Source organism: Lutra lutra, chromosome 16 (genome assembly GCF_902655055.1).
Source record: "Lutra lutra chromosome 16, mLutLut1.2, whole genome shotgun sequence".
Lineage (NCBI taxonomy): Eukaryota > Metazoa > Chordata > Mammalia > Carnivora > Mustelidae > Lutra > Lutra lutra.
In genome coordinates this window covers 8,669,713-8,688,614 of record NC_062293.1, presented here as the reverse complement: position 1 = coordinate 8,688,614, position 18,902 = coordinate 8,669,713, and the positions used below count along the sequence as shown (strand labels likewise).

The following is an 18,902-nucleotide window of genomic DNA, read 5'->3' as shown; positions in this document are numbered from 1 at the left end:
ATGGGATAAGAAAGTCAACCTCATAGAACTTTTGTGAAAAAATTACAAATAATCTATAAAAAGCGTTTGGCTTTTTAGTAACTAATTAGTATAAGTAATTAAATCACATTCTTCTTGCCATAGTGCTGCCTTCTAGAGTCAGATCACAGGAGAACAGGCTATAGGTAGTCTAGCCTAGTGGCAAAAAATAATAGATCCAAATTCAAATCCCAATTCCATTATTTATTAAGATGCATAAACTTGGATAAATTACTCAACACCTCTAGTTCTCTGCTTCATAATTTGTAAAACTGGTATAATACCTGTCCTTCAGTGGTGATGTGAAAATAATGAAAAATGGTAACAGCAGCTAACATGTATACAGTACTCACCTGCCAGGCACAACGTGAAGTTGTTTGCCTGTACTGACTCATTCCATCTTCGTAAGACTGCGAAGTCATACCATTAAACTCATTTTACAGATGAAGAGACTAAGATCTAGATAAAGTGCCCATGGGTCCCTAAGTAGCAAAACGTGCAGTTGGGATGTGAATCCAGCAATCTGAAGACAGTCTGAGTTGCTGGTTACCATACTCTTTTTGTTTGTTCGTTTGTTTTTTACGGTTTATTCATTTATTTTGAGCGAGCGCGCACACGAGCACATGCACCTATGGGTGCACGCAAGACGGGGGCAGGGTAAAGGAAGAGTATCTTCAAGCCAATTCCCTGCTGAGGGCAGAGTCCTAACAATGCTCTGGACTCAATCCTGGGACTCATGAGATCACGACCCCAGCGCAAACCAAGAGTGAGACTGAGCCATTCAGACACCCCTGTGCTACCGTATTCTAAATCCCCTCATGCTATTCCTGGCACCTAACTAATGCTCAGTCAGTGGCTGATGTTGTCATCACCATCCTCATCACCATCATGCCACTTAGAAGAAGCAACTTCTTCGGAAGGGGACAAAGCACAAATTTAAAATAATACTGCTGGCAGGGGTAGAGATAAATACAGCCATCACCAGCAATACACAGGAAAAAGATGGCCATCCAGACTCCAAGTTTGCAACAGTTACGGGAATGAATCACATACATGTCATGGGCTAAAAACTGGGGAAGACACACAGCTTTAGTCTACTCCCGGATATTCTAAAACTAGGATCTTCATGTCTTAGAAAGATGCAGTGTGAGTTTTCTTTCAATGTGGCTTCAGACTTGCTTTTCTCAACACCCTCAAGAGACATGCCCGTCAGGTATGGTTAGACGGCCCAGGCGTCCTCCCTGGGATGCGGAATAAAAGTAACCACGCCCCCAACACACACACATACACATATCATGGGCTTGCTGCCTGTCTTTCCATTGTTCAAGTAAGTCTGTACAGATGGTTTTCTTTTCTTTTCTTTTTTTTTTTTTTAAGATTTTTATTCATTTATTTGGAAGAGAGAGCACTCACGGAGCGAGAGGGAGAAGCAGACTCCCCAGTGAGCAGGGAGCCCAACTCAGGGCTCGATTCCAGGGCCCTGAGATCACGACCTGAGCGGAAGGCAGAAGCTTCACCGACTGAACCACCCAGGCGCCCGGTGTACAGATGGTTTTCTGAAATGACTTCTTTTTAAGTAACTCACACTACAAAGTTGGTTCTTCTCTTCTCCTGCCAACCCTAACTAGAATTGCTTCTGTGTGCTTCCTCGGTAACTTTTATCCCAAGTAGATCTTCCTATGTAACACACGCACACGCACACGTGCACACACACACACACACACACACACGCTTTTTTTAAGTTTCTTCTGGTAAACTGCTACTCCTCCAGGGGATCGAGAACCCGTATATTGAGCTTTCTATGAAAGTGTCATCCTAGAATTCACAAAACCTTCAGTTTCCCCAAATGGAAGAGAGTGAGAGAGTCTCTCTGTGGGCAAAGTTATTTTGTGGCGACGTCTTATGAGTAAATCTTGTGCCACAGAGCGAATTTCCTAAGAAAAATCGCTGTGGGGAGTAGTATTAGAAGCGAGGGTTTTGCAACTGGATGGAACAAAACATTATAAATGGATACTCATGGCTCTTGGGATTTTTTTCTACTGCCCGGAAAGATCCCCAGAAATGCTCAGCCCATCTCATAATGGGTTTCCCAGGCTTACTGCACCAATACAGACTCAGCCAGTACTTATCAGCATATTCACTGACATAGGCATGCTCCCAGCCCCAGGCAGTTATCTGCGACAACATCCACCTTCCAATCAGGATCCAGAGCAGAGTTATCTCCCACTCTCTAATGCCATCCACCCCCCCCCCCATCCCCTGCTTACAGTCAATGCAGGTTATCCTTGTTTAAAACAAAGAGGAGCTCCTGGGTGGCTCAGTGGGTTAAAGCCTCTGCCTTCAGCCTGGGTCGTGATCCCAGGATCCTGCAATAGATCGAGCCCCGCCCGCATCGGGCTCTCTGCTCAGCAGGAAGCCTGCTTCCTCCTCTCTCTCTGCCTGCTTCTCTGCCTACTTGTGATCTCCATCTGTCAGATAAATAAATAAAATCTTTAAAAAAAAAAAAAAAACCCAGGAGTCCAGATCAGAATTATCTCCCACTCTCTAATGCCATCCCCACCCCATCCCCTGCTTACAGTCAATCCAGGTTATCCTTGTTTAAAACAAATAGGGGCGCTGGGGTGGCTCAGCTGGTTAAGTGTCTGACTTGATCTCAGCTCAGGTCCTGATCTCAGGGTCTCAGGATCTCAGGTGTCAGGCTCCGCACTCAGCTCCAGGTCCACTTAAGATTCTCTCTCTCTGGTCCTACACACACGCGCGCGCGCGCGCACACACACACACACACACACACACACACACACTCTAAATAAATAAATAAATAAATAAAATATTTAAAACAAACAAGTCTCTTCTTACAACCAGAAAGCGAGTCTTTTATTTTCAACCTAGCTTCAAGTTATCTCTGTGTCCAATGTTCTTAGTCAGGAGGAGAATCAAGCAAGATAAAGGCTACCCAAGTCTAGTACAAACCCAGAACATTTTATGGCTGAACAGACCTTAGGAGAGAACAGTACAGATGTCTCGCTGGACTTAGGCTCAGTATGCTGGTTTAAGATGCTGCTCATAATCACTGAACACCCAGTCCTGAGGACTGGATCTCTGGGGCTCCCTTCTTCATAGGCAGACACTGACATTTATTTCATTTCAGTCTCCCTAATCCCTCCTCCCACCCAACATTTGCAAGTTTTTGTGAGCAAGTTAATAAAGAGTTGACCAGTTATCAAAGTAAATGCAGTGCGGGCTCTTCAATGTAGGATCTCAAGTAAGCTTTTCTTTCTCCACAGTGGAGTTTCTGCCAAACTTCCCTTTTCCCCTCATTTCCATCCTACTTTAGGAAGGTGAGAAATGGAAGAAAAAGTAGCAGTGTTGGGAGTCAAGACACATTATCCATTGTCCCAAGGCTTTCTAAATGGAATCAGTGCTGCTGCTCTCACCCATCTCTGTGAGTCTTCTTGCTGAGTGCGCTGAGCAAAGCAGTGAGCTGTGGTTTTCTTAGCCAGGCCAAGGCAAGCAAGCTGGATGGCACTGGGAGTGCTGAAAGGCCCCTGGGTCACTTCATGGTATGCAATGAATCAGGAACTCGTGAAGGTACTGATTCACATTCGGGACATATTAAAATGAACGAGCAATCGCTGTTGTGATTTTCATTTCCAATCTTAACATACCTATGTCTGTAACTTAAGTGAGAACAGGATATGTGGGTGAATGTTAACCTATGACAAATAATTTTGATAAAATCATATGTTTGGAGTCAATCCTACTTGTAAGCTCATTTCTCGTTTAGAAGAATATTCTTCCAGAATAATATCTGTTTATCTCTTCTATGTTTTTGTTTTGTTCTACTGTAATACTGAATAGTGTGTGTGTGTGTGTGTGTGTGTGTGTGTTAAAAGGAAGCATAGTCAAATATATATGGTATAAGGCACGGAACTAGACACTTGTGTGATGGTCAATTTTATGTGTCAACTTGAGAGGTCCAATACGAACACAGATGTTTGGTCAAACCCCATTCTTTTTTTTTTTTTTTTTTTTTTCTTTTCAGCGTAACAGTATTCATTGTTTTTGCACTGCACCCAGTGCTCCATGCAATCCGTGCCCTCTCTTCTCTAATACCCACCACCTGGTTCCCCCAACCTCCCACTCCCCACCCCTTCAAAACCCTCAGATTGTTTTGTGGAGTCCATAGTCTCTCATGGTTCACCTCCCCTTCCAATTTCCCTCAACTCCCTATTCTGGGTGTGTCTCTGAAGTTGTTTTTGGATGAGATCAACATTTAAAATGGTAGACTGTGTAACACAGATTATTCTATTGGTGGGCCTCATCTAGTCAGAGAAGGGGCCTGAACAGAACAAAGCTAGACCTTCCACGAGTAAGGGGGAACTTTTGCCTGACTAGTTGAGCTGAGATATCATCTCATTCTGGCCTTTAGACTCAACTAAAATTCTGACTCATCTTAGATCTCTAGCCTGTGAGCATTCATTCAGACTAGAACACCATTGGCTCTCCCCAACCTCCAGCTTACTGGAGGCAGATCTTGGGACTCAAGGGCCTCTATAATCTCATGAACTAATTCCAAACAATTCTAGTACTTACACATATCGGTTCGTGTTCCTCTGGAGAACCCTGACTAGTACACTCAGGTTCTAGTCAAGTAACTGCAGGATCATGGGTGATTCAGTGAACTCTCTCAAGCTCCTTTCCCCTTCTGTTTCATGAGGGGAAGAATTATCAACTATCAATGTTAACGAAATGATGAAAAAAAAAAAGTGGCAAGGAGATCCTGAAGTATACACTGTACATACACCCATCACTAAGAAAATCATTCTTACGGTTTCATCTAGCAGAACCTACCAATCTTTCAGCTGACTGAAAAACAGAAGACTTACCTCTCCATCATTAAGAATATATATCTGTTTGTAGCTTTAGCCATTGAAATCTTTCTTATTCCTTCTAAAAACTAGTCCCTATGATGGAAGAGATGGGAAGGGCATTTATAAACATATTCTGACAGCAAGTAAAACACAGGTGCCTAGCATAAAATAATTGAATGTAGAGCTGTCTCCATTCAAAGAAAAATGGGACCTAAGATATTTCTGGAGGACAAACTCTCTTTTTAATGTTGCACTCCCAACTCTCAAATGATTACAACAAGGGGCAAAATTTTCCACTGTAAGTAAAGTTTCCATTTATGCGTTCAAATTTCTGGTGGAGATAAAATTAAGCTCAACATTCTGAATATCATTTACATTAGATTTGACTTCTACAACTACAATCTATGCCATGTCCTACTCTAATGCAATACTTGGTACAGTTTATAATTTCCCATTTAATAAGTATTTGTGTAAGTGAGTGACTGACTGGCTGGAAAGCAATATTGTGTGTTTGTGGAGAGAAAGAATTTGAGTCAAATGCACTGGGGTCTTGCCCTGAGAAATTGAGAAAATTACTCAAACTCTTCAAAACTCAGTCTTATTATTTACCAAATGGTCAGTAACAGTAAGTGAACCTTATGGAATTGATGTACCACCTGCTGTGCACTTAACAATATGCTTAGCAACATATAACGAGGCTTCAATAAATATTAGCACTGATTACTAGGATGACAATCTATAAATTGATCAGAGGTAACACTGTTCTAGATTCTACCTACTTCTACTGAAAGAGAAGACTAATCCCCTTCTCAAATTGGTGTTCTTTCTTTTCCAAGCAAAAGAATGAGAAGGGAAGCAAAGAGAAAAAATGGGGGAAAAGCTAGAAGCTGAATCTTTATATAGAAATATCAGCACCTCACTTGCTTTTTTTTTTAAACTAAACATTATTATTCAACAAAAAAGCAGAAGTTTCTATTATGAGACTATGCCTTATTTTCTGAGTGCTAATCTTTCCCATGATTGCTCTTTTCTGACTCAGAGTTTACTACCATTTCCCAAATAGGTTCCAGGAAGAGCATTCTAAAAATTACAATGTATCATGTCCCTCATCTGCTCAAACCCCCCCCCCCTCCACAACCGATTTAGAGTAAACCCCAAAGTCCTTGGCTTCTTCACTGTGTCCCCAGCATGCCTTTGTGCTGGCTGTACCCTTTGCTGAATGTTCTTCCCCAAAAGATCACATGCCTCTCTCTCATCTCCCTTCCAGGTCTCTGTTCCACGTTCCTTCATCAGAAACATCTTCCCGAGCCTGATCCCCACCCCCATCAACCTCTATTCTAATCTCCAGTATCATATTTCATCATTACTCTTATTGCCACTATATATATACAACATGCTTATTTGGTTCTGTATGTCATTATTTCTTGTCCCTCCCCCTACCCACCCCTCCCCCTACCCGATGCCCCTAGAATGTCTGCTCTATGAGAGCACAGACGGCACAGATTTTACTGCTCTTACATATAAAGTCTCAACGAATGACTGCTGCATAATAAGCACTCAAACATGGGTGTTGAATCTATAAATGAATGGGATTAAGGAAGAAAAAGATGGAGGGAAGTAGACACGGTAGGAAGGAAAGTGAGAGAGAGGGAAAGTCTTTCATGACTAGAGGATCAGCTTATCGAAAAGGATTTCACCTGGCAAAATATACTGGCCATTTTGTCTTAAAATGAAGAAAAAAATAATCACAATAAACGTACGGAGAATAGTCAGGATATCTAATGAAATGGTTAGAAGAAAAAAAGTGAAGGAATGATAATGAATATACATTCTGTCTTATCTCCTTTGTTTTGATTTCGAGATGGAAGGTAACAGTGTACTAGGAGTCCAAAACTTACCATAATAGCATGAAATAATGTTCCAGAGAGCAACTCAGGTTTTCTTATCCTAGAGATAATATGAGAAGTGGAAGAGATGAACAAGGAAGGTTGGGTTTTGCATTTCCTTGCAGATTTAAATAACTAACTCTTCTAGAACATATTCTATGGTAGGTACAATGCCAAGTAATTGCACATACATCCCTTCATTCAGTTTTCACAAGAACACTCTGAAAAAGATATTATAATAACTATTAACTACTGAAGAAACCAAAGCTCAGAGGAGTAAGTGATTTATCTCAAGGTCACACTGCTGTTTAAGTGACAGAACGTTTGGGCCAGGCCCATAGCTTTTCCTGCTACTTCCTGCGGCCTCAAATGGATATAGCACATGTTACTTCTTAGACAACACATTCAGGAGCCCTAGACATTGACACACAAATCGCAAGGTTGCCAATCCTCTGGAAGCTTACAAGAGACAAAATACAAAGACAACCTCTTCTACATTATAGCATCCTCTAAAGAAACAAGCAGCCAACCAAACAAACCGAAGGGTCTATTGGCTACTTAGAGGGTCTTCTCAGCCTTTACATCAGATCAGAATTCTTCTAATTGGCCACTTCCCCTCAATTCTCTCAAGAGTTCCAAATTGGATTAATATCTTATCTGATCTGTAAGTGCTTTTCCGTCTTTGTGAGCAAACTTACCCCGGTTTTCCTTGGCTTAAAGGCTGCCAATCTCTTGGTGAAGTCAAAGTAGTAATTTTCTTATTCTGTTACTAGCTCCACTGGGTTAATTCAGATTAGGAAAAATTATCACCTTGTTTTTAAGTAACTCTGATTTCACAGGGGCCATTGTTATGCTAGTTTCGGGAGTTCTGTCCTCTGAGGTCATGAAATACAGTAGCTACAGAGGTGGAAGCAATGGATTAGAAGAGAAAAATGAGATCTCCCTCCTCTTCCTCCTCATTAATATCTCCCAAGATCTTGGAGCCCTTGCCAAAAATGTGAGTGAGCCTTCACATGGGTTTTCAAATCAGGTTCAATGTTTGCTTAAGCTATATGGCAATCTTATCAGTTTGACTTCATATAGCCTTTGGAGTTCAGCTTGATTTTAGGTTTCTAAAGCTGAATTGGTAATTTCTAATAGATGTCAAATATTACAAAGGTTCAGATGTGGAGCCAAACATATTTGGGCTGCAAGTTTTTGGAAAGCTGGAACTGACTCTCTTGAGAGCTTTCCAGTAGGGATGGGCTAGTGCTTCTTTGCCAAGTTTAGGACCAAATCCAAATCTAAGAGGTTTAGAACTCAGGCTTGGCTGGAATCTTCTGGAAGTTGGGGGGGAGTTGTTTTATTTTCCTCTAATTTAGCAAAAGTCTTCTTAGCTTTCAGAATTATGTCCCAAGGGAACTGTGTCTAGATATTCAGTGGCTCTGAGAAAACCTCCCGTAAGTGACTTAGTGATTTTTAATGTTTTTTATGTTTTTGACCCAACGCAGCCAAATGCATCTGCATGTCCTATTTTTCATTGTCTTAATGTGATTGACAGCATTCTATTCATTGAAGAAAACTCATCTCTATACATGCTGTAGGAAATAATTCCTTCCCCCTGCCAAAGTTAAAGGCAAACCACTCCCCCAGGACAAATGCTTTGTGCCCAAAGTTAATACATCCAAGAAAGCAAAGTTGTTCCTTGGCTCCAGGGGAATTATACAAATATCATTTTGTCTAGGCCCCACTCTCCCCGTTTATGGAGAAGATGTCATAGCCGGGGCTGAGCATATTAATGGAATGAATGAGTGGTAGAAAGCAAGGAGTGGCCCCTATGGACTGGCCAAGGCCTGTGTAGAAAAAGCAAGAGGGCCTAGAATCAGGGGACCCAGATTAAAGTCCAGTTCTGCCACTCAATGATTCTGATCTGCCATTTGCAAGTTATTTAATTGCTGATCTTAGTTGTAAAAGAGGAAAAACAGTATCTGGTGTATTTACCTTTAGGGAAAATGATATATATGAAAGTACTACATAACATAAACACAAACAGACAAAATTCTGGGAACTGTAAAAAAGTGCTTATCCTGAATTTTGTAATCTGCATCCATTTTGGAGAACATGAAATAGGATCTGCTTAGACAACCCAATGTCATTATAGTCCTTTCCCATGATGCAATTTTTAGCAAACAGAATTACTGACAACTATGGAAAGCTTAAAAAAAGCTCCTTCCCAAATGGAACGCTCTGAGTTTCCCCCACTAAAAAGATCTCCTCTAAAACAAAGAGTCTGGAAAAGACCACTGATGATAACTGCCCCAGACTGGCAATGAGCAAGGCCTCACTCTTCTTATTCGGGACCAATTAATATTCATGTAGTCCCAACCTTGACGGGATTTAGCCCCAGCATTTCATAAAACTGAAGCAATCCATCATCCAAAAGGGCAAAGAGGCAAAATTTCTGAGTAGTTTTCCTCAAACTCCATCAGAAAATATAAGCTCACGTTACCTCCCCTCCCCAATCCTTTCCTTCTTTATGAAGTGAGACTATTGTGGGTAACCGTGGTCTTATAATGCATTTTTGGCGGGCCAAGGCAATACCATGGCTTCAGATACTCTCTTTAGTAGTAAAGTTGGCCAGTGTTCTATTGTTTGCATCTGGGACATGGCCAGTAGAGTTCGGACATCTGCCCACTGTGTTAGCTCCTTGGGCGCCAGTGGGCTGAAGCTCATTATTCCGCTGGGAATTATGCCTCTATTCCTTGAAAAAGGGAATGACTCACCAACAGCCCTCTATCACATCTGACATTTGGAGGATGAAAATCCCTTTTGAGTTCCAAGTTCAGATGTGAGTGAGTTTCTTATTCTGACCAAACCTATCCATGAAGGCACTGCCTGACCAAGCTTATGCTTGGTCATCTCGCTGGAGTTGCTATTTAGTAGGAAATTTGGGAATTCCATTTCCAGACATGTTTAGGATTGTGCCAATCCAAATGGTCAGCCCCCTCTGGCTGCAAACCAAGAAGATGGAAACTGTTCTCTCAAACAGCTGATACAAGAGGCAGTGGGGTAATGTTGGCATGGTATAGGAAGCTGGCATATTTTTCAGTCCTCTCAATAATTCTGCTCTTTTCCTATCCCTTTCTTTTAGTCTTATTGCAACCAATTTCTAGCCCTTTGAGAATCTCAGTAAACATTCCTATTGTAGAGGTCCCTATTTTCATCATTAGCTAATTATGGTACACTGGAGAAGTGAACCTAAGGCTCAATATCTATGCCTCAAAAACAAGGACATATCAGCGTTTACCTTACAGGAAGGCAAAGCTTAAAATGCTTAGTACAAGAGCCTGGTACCTAGTAAGTGCTCAGTAAATGTTACACCTAAAAATGATGATGAGGGTGCTTATAAACAGCTTTTAGCATAGTATTTAGCATGTAATAATGACTGGGTAAGTGATGAGAAGTATTAAAAATTATTACATTATCATTTATTCTAAGGAAAGGGTGAGAAGAATCCAGTTGGCTTTTTTGTTCAGGTCCATTTACGGACTATTCCCCACAGGGGTCAACACATGGCTTTAGCCAGACCTGAAACTGAGGCTTGATCTTGAAACGCCATCATCTCTGCTATTCTGAGACCCTGCTCCCTAGTACCTACCCACAAACATCTCAGTTCTTTAAGGGTTCCAACCTGGCCTTCACGGCTAACAACAGCCAATAACTTCCAGGAAAACAAAGAGCAGGATATTGAGGTCTTTTGGCCTTTGCAACAAAGAACAGCTGGATCCAATTCAAAGCCTTAACTGAAGAAAGAAAGAATAATGGACAGCCTTCTACTGGTCATGTGTCAGCCACTACAGGCTGTCTCTCTACCACCTGCAGGAACAGATTCAAATGGAGCATTTTTATTAAGGAAAATCTTCCGCCAGATTATAAGCAATGACCCAGTGAGAAACCAACTTGGTAGGGAACTGGTGGACAATATCCTAGGATGCTGCAGCAGGGAGTGGCCTTTGGAGTGAAGAGTCCTACGTTCAAAGGTTGACTGCCCCTTTGGGCAGCTTTATTAATCCTTTTTGAGCTTCAGTTTCCTCATTTTACATAAACAGAGGGGATTACAATAACCACATAACACTTATGCGAGAGGGCTGCTCCAAGATGTGAATAAGATCCTGCATGCTGGGTGCCTGGGTGGCTCAGTGCGTTAAGCCTCTGCCTTCAGCTCAGGTTATGATCTCAGGGTCCTGGGATCGAGCGCTGCATCGGGCTCTCTGCTCAGCAGGGAGCCTGCTTCCTCCTCTCTCTCTCTCTCTGCCTGCCTCTCTGCCTACTTGTGATCTCTGTCAAATAAATAAAATCTTCAAAAAAAAAAAAAGATCCTGCATGCATCCTACATGGCACAGCCTTCAAAAAGTACTAAGTGTCCAATATGCATCAACATGGATTAGGTCCCTTCCTCTTTCTCAAAGCTTTCCTGAACATGTCCTGAACACAATGGCGGTGAGGATACAGTGGACGCTCAGTAATGAACACTTCCTAAAAAGCAGTGAGGAACCCTGAGACGTGTGCTCCTGGGAGTGACACTCTCGTGCTGAGTGCCAGTGGGTAGCTGGAAACCAGTAAGGCAGCACCAGGCCTGAACTTCTCGAAGCCCCTTGTTCCTCCAGTTCAGTTTGCAAATTATTGCCATGGCCTGCGGATTATTCCTCCAACTCCTCCTTCCTCCTCCACATTTCAATAGCTCGCCTGCCTGGCCTTGGGCGTCTCAGGGAAGCCCTTCCCACACCCTCTAGGGAGTCTGCAATACAGCCCAGATGCTCTGAAAGATTAGAAAAACTTTTAAGTCTAGTCTAAAAAACATAGTCCTATCCTTTGTCTCAGGCCATTATTTCTACTCTTACCGATTTTGGAGGCTGCAATTTCCCCTCCTTCATTTATAATATTTTGCTCAGGGTATTTGTAGATTGTCAGCCTATATGTCAAGTCCCTGCTTGATTACACCATATAAATTCAGTTCTACTTATAAGCTAAAGCATGAGTATGAGAACAGGAATTAAATACATTTCTAGTTTTGGAGGAAAACAAAACTCATTTTCTAACTCACTATCTCTCTGGATGAAACATTAGCTTCAATCTATAAATTAGAATTTTAATGCTGCAGAAATCACGTCATTTTGGAAGGAAGAAAGGTAAAGAACTTGCTTCAAGTGATACCTTTCTTGCTAATGGCAGAATCAGGACTGGCACACAGGTGGCCTAGTTCTCAGGTCAGGCGTCTGGTAGGGTCACTCAAAGTTTAAACTCCTCTGCATCCTATGTAAGTCCTTTGGTATACAGGCTCCTGCTGAGATCTCCTACTTTCCCTGCACTCTGCTCAGTTTATTGTCCACGGACTACTTCCCATTCTTTCCCACATGTGGGGGCTTTTTTCTCCCTCACTCTCAGCAGTGACCTGCCTCATCGGTCTACCTGGGAAATCAACTCATCCTTAAACTTTTCTTCTGCAACCCTTGCCAACATCCTCAGAAAAATCCGTTTCTCCACCTGTGTGCCAACAGAATTTTGCATATGTCTCATTTACAGAGGATACTGCAAGGAATTACAGTTCTTTGTTTTTCTTTGCCTCTCCGCTTTGTGATTTGTTACCTTTGTGAATTGCTGAAGCTTAGGAATTATACTTTATTCATCCACATATCCACAGCTCTCCAAAGAGTTTCTGACACATAATAAGCCTTAATAACTGCTATCTTTTTGCTTGTTTTCATTTTTATTTTGTTTTGTTTGCAGACAATTTTCATGTTAGTTGCTTTAGGTGAACAATAATGCACTTACATAGAGTATAACTATTTTATTCTGACCAACATCTAAGTATGTCTAAACTTCTGTGGATATCTTGAATTTCTAGGAACTACAAGTATTAAAATTGGTAATAATAATTGGAAAACTTTGCCTGGAGACTTGAGTACAAAGAAACTGAGAGAAGGTTCACAAAATCAGAGCACCAAATAAAATACCCAAGGGCTTCCACTTTGTTTTAAGGTAGCTTAATTTGCTAATCTTAAAATAAGTCCAGAACTTTCTACCTTTGACAAAAGGCAAAACAAACAAGTAAAAACCACTTAAGATGATCTATACACCAGTTTTTACATCAAAAGAGATTAAATTGTAGCAAAATAAAAACTTGGTATTTTGGAAAGTAGGTAAAACTATAGTACACAAACCTCCAGTAACTTAAAATCAAGTCTTTTATCCCAAAATGGCAATGTCTCCAATTATAATTAAATTACCTCAATAACACTTATAATAGAATTCTTGGAAAGTAATCTGAACTCTAAAGTATGTTCCCATGCTTGGGGGATATCATGGAATTTCTCAACTCGGTAATTACTTAATATTTTCTACTCCATTCAGTTCTTCAGCAGAAATACATGAGTATTCACACTTTGCAAGTTGCTTAGAAGCTGTGAAACACTAATGTTGAGTGACCAAGACTGTCCCCTGAATACTACCGCTATTGGCAAATTCTTACTTAAGAGACCCTGTGGGGAGTCAGTCCACCACCACCCTCCAGAACTCTCTCCTCTTGCCTGGGTCTAATAGAGCTATGATTTTGGTATATTCGGTTTCCAATGTAGCTTGCCCTGGGACTATACCAGACTGATATTCTGAGCCATGTTTGGTTATTCTTGGCACCAGATAAGCATAGTCTCCACCAATCAGGTTATGACATGCTATAATGGGAAGTCATAATATATGTAACAAAGCTGAAAATGGAAAAAAAAAGTTCTAATGCATGAAATACATATAATTCTACAGTAATAAAGAAATAGGACAGGCTCAGGTATGTATTTTGTCTTAAGAACAGAGCACAAACATCATTCTGTACAAACTAGAAAGATAAAGCAGAACAGAACCCCTATATGTTGAAAGCACCTGGAGTTAGAAGCTACGAAAGGCAAAAGTTATTATTTGACATAAACGCTGCTGTTTAGATTTCTTAAAGTTCTGTGTGAACTTTTCTTACCTTAGAGACTGAGGAGAAGGAAGAGAAATACCAGCTCATGTATAGAATGTCCCACAGATCACAGTAATGACTCTCTCAGCTGGAAACAGAAATAAAAGTCGTATCGATGGTGTTAGTGTTAGATGATGCATGAGTGTTTGTCCAAACTCTATGAAAAGAATTTCAAATGGCTTGATTCTGATCACCAACTCCTGGCCAGAAACACCCTTTCAGACATAACTAGTCTTTTTTTTTTTTCTTTTTTTTTCCAGCATCTCCCCTAAACTTACCAAAAAGAAGTATTTTATTTTGGTTTTGTTCTCACCTCTTGCCATTTGCAATAATTGTAAGTCACATAAATAATGACCAGTATTGGCTACTGGGCACAGGGGAAAGTTGAAAGGATAAAACGAAGGGAATGTGTTAACATGACTCTTGGAAATAGCGCAGCTGAAATGTATGGTTTGGCATCTGACTAGAAACTGAATCTTAGCTCTTCACTTGACTTCTTTATGTCTCAGTATAAGATGAGAATTATAAAAGTCAGCATTTCAGTTTATGGTAGCTAGTTCAATGCCTGACAGACAGTCGGCACAGACACATCATTTTGTATTCTATCACACACTTGTTAAGAAATACATTATTTTTCTATTTTGTATGTACATACTTTTATATACTTATATATGTATTTGCTGTTACATACAACAGTTATTATATTTGACCTCCAAATATGCATTAAGCAATGAGATAGTACAAATTAGGAAATAGGCAGAAAACATTCAAATGAGGTTCTTCTTTTTTCTGTAAGTTGTAATTAGGGAGCGGGGTGGTGGGGGGGGCAGGGGAATAATCAAATTCCAAATTCCAAAGTAGTTGACAAGGCAGACCAGAATGCCCTGGGCAGCCCTGATAAATGTGTGTTGTCTCAGCATACTTCTTAATAGCTCCCTCTTTCTAAAGACTGTCCTGACTTGATCAATTAAATACTCACAAACCAAAGGCCATATGTTGTAGGATAAACCTGTTGAGAAGAAAAACGTAAGGACACCTGATCCAGGGAAAAGCTTCCCAGGGTTAGGTAGGATCTAGGGTGATGAGGGAACATAGCTGTGTAAAGAATAAGAAGCATAGTATGCACCACCAACTTCAGAAGGACAGAACAGTGACTGCAGAGAAAAAAGCACAGGCATCTATGTAGAACTGGAGAAAAATGAAAATACAGAAGGATCGTGTAGTTCAAAGGAGAAAATTGCAAAGGACCACACTACATAGATCAGTAGTTATCAGCTCATAAGGGTTCGGACAGTTTGGACCTAACTATTTTAAGAGCAACAAAAGGAAGAACAGTATTCTGTTTACTTGAATGAGAGGATGTGCCATGAACGTGGGGAGTTGTGGGCACAGAAAATAGAGAGACTGTTTTATTTGGAAGCCCCTGGGGAACTGTTTATTTTACAAGAAAGTAGTATCACTTTGTGGCCTCCTTCTTCCCGATGGCCAATGGGATCTGGCTAAGAACCCCAAAGCATGCAGCATCCATTTTGCTGCTGAGTTTACATTTCAGCAGAACAATTCCAGAATGAATCATTGCATGCACAGGTTGTTGGTTCTGCCCGGTTTGAAGCCCATTTTCAAAGCTCTTTCCTACTTTGTGTTCAAGGCTAAGTTCGCAGAGATTTATGTGGAGATTTCTTATTCTTCTTGAAAAATATAAAATCTTTCACCAGAGTATTTTTCTCACTCAGTGAGGCAGTCCTGGGCCTCTTGTTGTTATTCTCCGTAAGACATTTTCAACTTCTACTCAAATCTCTAGCATTTCTACTTAAGAGAGAAAGGGAGCAGTTGAGAACAGAGAAGTTAGCCTCTGACATGATTTGAAATGGGATGGGAAATGAATGCACCCCTTTAAAATCAGCAGAATGTGAGAGAGAAACCAGTAACTTAAGGGACAAAAGTCTGTGCTGTCAAATAGGAAACTGATTTTAGAGAGGATTCACTTTCTCCAAATCCCCTACTCCTAAGACCTAGCCTAATGTGCAGCAGGGTCTAGGGAATGCATAGTTGCCTGTGGGGATGACAGTAGCTCAATATTGGAAAATAAACCTGAGTAAAGAATGATTTTGTTCAAGCATACATTATATACCCAAGGAGGATATGGCACCAGCTTACAAAGAGTGGGTTTCATGAGGAAAGGAATCTGAGGAATGAGTAAGTAGTAAACTCAAACCAAGCTCTCCCACTTATATGCTGTGTGGCCTTGGACAAGTGTCTTAAGTTCTCTATGCCTCAGGTTCTTCATCTGTAAAATGGGGATAATAATAGTACCTACCTCAGAGAATTATTAGGATGAAATGTGTATAAAGTACATAGAGCAATCCCTGACTCAGAGTAAGTGCTTCTTAACAGCAACAGTAATAACAAAAACCTACCAATAATTACTACTCTACTCTGAAATCTCTATAAATTTAAAAAGTTTCTGTTTCTATGAAATGATTTAGTCTCTGTGTTCCTTCCACCTACCTCAAATCTTCTAAAACCAAGAAGAATTTTTAACACTGAAAGCAAAAACTACCGATTCAAAATTTATAAACAAAAGAATTCACACTATGCTTTCGAAATTGCAAAAGATACACCTACACATACACCATGTCCCTTAGTGACGAAGAGGAAGATGGGAAGGCCAAGACATTATGGGGAGCTACACAGGGTCAGAGTTTATCTTTATATCTCTTTGTCTCAGTTTATAGAAAAAGAAAGGTCCCAGTTTCCAGACAGCCATGAAAACAAAATAAACAGGCATGTAAATGAGATGTGTTTTGGATGTGGGTTTGTATATATTGGCAGGAAGAGCAGTGAAACTTTGACTCTACTTTCTTATTCTTTTTTTTTTCTGTCCCTCTCAGTGCCAAAGGAGCTATTTTTAAAAGCATGGGTTTGTGTTTTTGATCATAATGTTATGGCAAAAGGGAGATGACCTTTACATTTAGTCAGTAGCTGTTATGCAATCAGCATGTTCCACATGGCAGCACCTCACGTCTGGTCACCAATAATCTGGGTGTTCTACGGTTCTTTCGTCTGCCCTCACAATTAAACAGAACTTATTAAGACTACACATGGTTAGGTAGTAACTCATTCCTTAATTCGTTAAAAGAATACATATTCCCTCCCAAGTCCTGCCCGAACATCTTGTGAGGCCCAGTCTGGTATGGAATAATAGGTAGAGATGAGTGAGTGTGCTAAATCTTTAATGACACACGCAGGTGTAAATCCGGCTCTGTGCGCAGGGCTGAAACAGAAGGTAGCAGCCGGGAGCACTTCCACGTAAGACCTACAGGATAAAGAGACAACCTACAGAAGCAGTAACGTGAGAGGCGATTCCACAGAACGCCCGGCTTCAACTCCACAGGTTCACATCAACAAGAACAGGCTGGAATGTCATTACTGACACAGTGTCCTAATTCTCCAGCATTTCAATTCTTGTATCAGCCACTTTCTGGGGGTCCAATTCTGGGACAATTTTCCTAGACAGAAGAATGATAATTTCTGGCAAACAACAACAACAACAACAAATGGTGACTTTGTATGTTTTATGCACTGATGTTTTTTCCTGGGTAAAGACTGGGGGGAAAAGATCCTAAATTACTTCCTTGGCCTAATATTTCTTTCAGACCTTACCTGAGAAGCCAATGAAAAGCACTGTCTCTATTATTCCAAAATTTTGACAGAAAACTGAAAAATTCAGTAAATGTTCCAAATAGTTTTCTTCAGACAGAATTGAACAACATGGAAAAACCTCACTGTGCCACTAAGCGAATTTCTCTATTTTCTTTGGATATTTGGCGATGGGTGGTCTCAGACTGCCGATTAAAATGCACTCACATAAAATATGTAGCAGGGAAAAAGAGTACATAGTCATGAAGTTTTAGCTCATCTTCGCTGCTCACTTTTTGTTGTAAAACAAATTTTAACTTTTCCATTCCCAAACCTCTCCTGCTATGATGGTATTCTGCAGGGAGAACTGTATCTAACAAATCTGGTATCAAATTAGATTTGATCCATCCGAAGAACCAAACAGCATCTCTTAAGAAGAGGGTGGGGGGGATGGGATCTCATCCCTATACTCCCTACACTAAGAGTAAAATTCAAATTGTGAAAATGAGTAATGTTTAAAATGTCTATTTCTTTATTTTAGCATGAACAAAAAGGTCCCATTTTCAGACCCGTGTTAGAATAGTTAACAGGAGCCTCAACGTCTGCATAGTAGTGGCTTAGCCCAGAGAAGATTTATCTGTGAAACATGCGAAGTCCACTGTCGGTAGCCCTGGGCACCTCTCCCCAAAACGGCTTATGGGTCTGGATGCCTCCTGTCCTATGGCCTCGGCATCTTGGAGCTTTGTGCTTCTGGCTGTACAGATGGCAGAGAGAATGGGAGACCGTGTGGAACAGTCTCGAGAAAAGTAACAGACATCTGAATTGATGTAAATGACACCGGACTGTCTAGGGGTTCCTACCTCAGAGCCTCGCTGGCGTTAGTATTTTATCTACCAACAACCTGTTACACAATTCCTGGATCTTCGTAAATCACATACACTCCTCGCAAAGGGTGAAGAAGGAGACAAGTGAAGAGGCCGACACACAACGGCCCCAGCCTGATTTACCGGCGACGGGCAGCATAAATCACCTGCAGAGAACGCAACCGTCACATTTCTCACCAGCGATACGGCAATCCGCAATCGTTCCTTCCGTGTCCTCTCCCCACTCTTCAAAGCGCCCAAGATCAATGAATATGCATGCCTTTTGCACGGCCCTTCCTATCTACTAAGAGCCCGGGTCTGCTAAAAAACGAGACAACAGGCCCCAAATGCAGTTGGTTTTGCTCGCCCAGACCAGGACTCGCGAACCGGCCCGGCGGGAACCGCCGAGGCGCCCCTGCCACCCCCGAGGCACCCCTGGAACCACCCACCCGCCTTCCGCCGAGCCCCACAGCCCTGTTGCCTCTCCCTTCTGCCTCCAAATCTCTTCGCCTCCACACAGCGCCTTTCTGCACCAGCCTGCAGGCTGCCCGATGCCGATCGATTCTCGCTCGAATCAACACTGGGGATTTTTTTTTTTTTTTTTACACGCCTCAGTTTATCTGTCAACAGT

The 18,902-nt window shown here is 41.3% G+C and overlaps 1 long non-coding RNA gene across 3 annotated transcripts in view; it reads right to left on the bottom strand.

Moving 5' to 3' along the window:
- The window catches only part of LOC125087865 (uncharacterized), a 108,822-nt gene that overhangs the window by 89,670 nt on the left and 250 nt on the right, over positions 1 to 18,902 (bottom strand). For all 3 annotated transcript variants that reach the window (XR_007123528.1, XR_007123529.1, XR_007123530.1), the window contains exons 2-4: positions 13,779 to 13,857; positions 12,224 to 12,298; positions 6,788 to 6,836 (exon numbers count right to left, since the gene is read on the bottom strand). This is a non-coding gene — a long non-coding RNA (uncharacterized LOC125087865). The remainder of the gene's footprint in view (positions 1 to 6,787; positions 6,837 to 12,223; positions 12,299 to 13,778; positions 13,858 to 18,902) is intronic.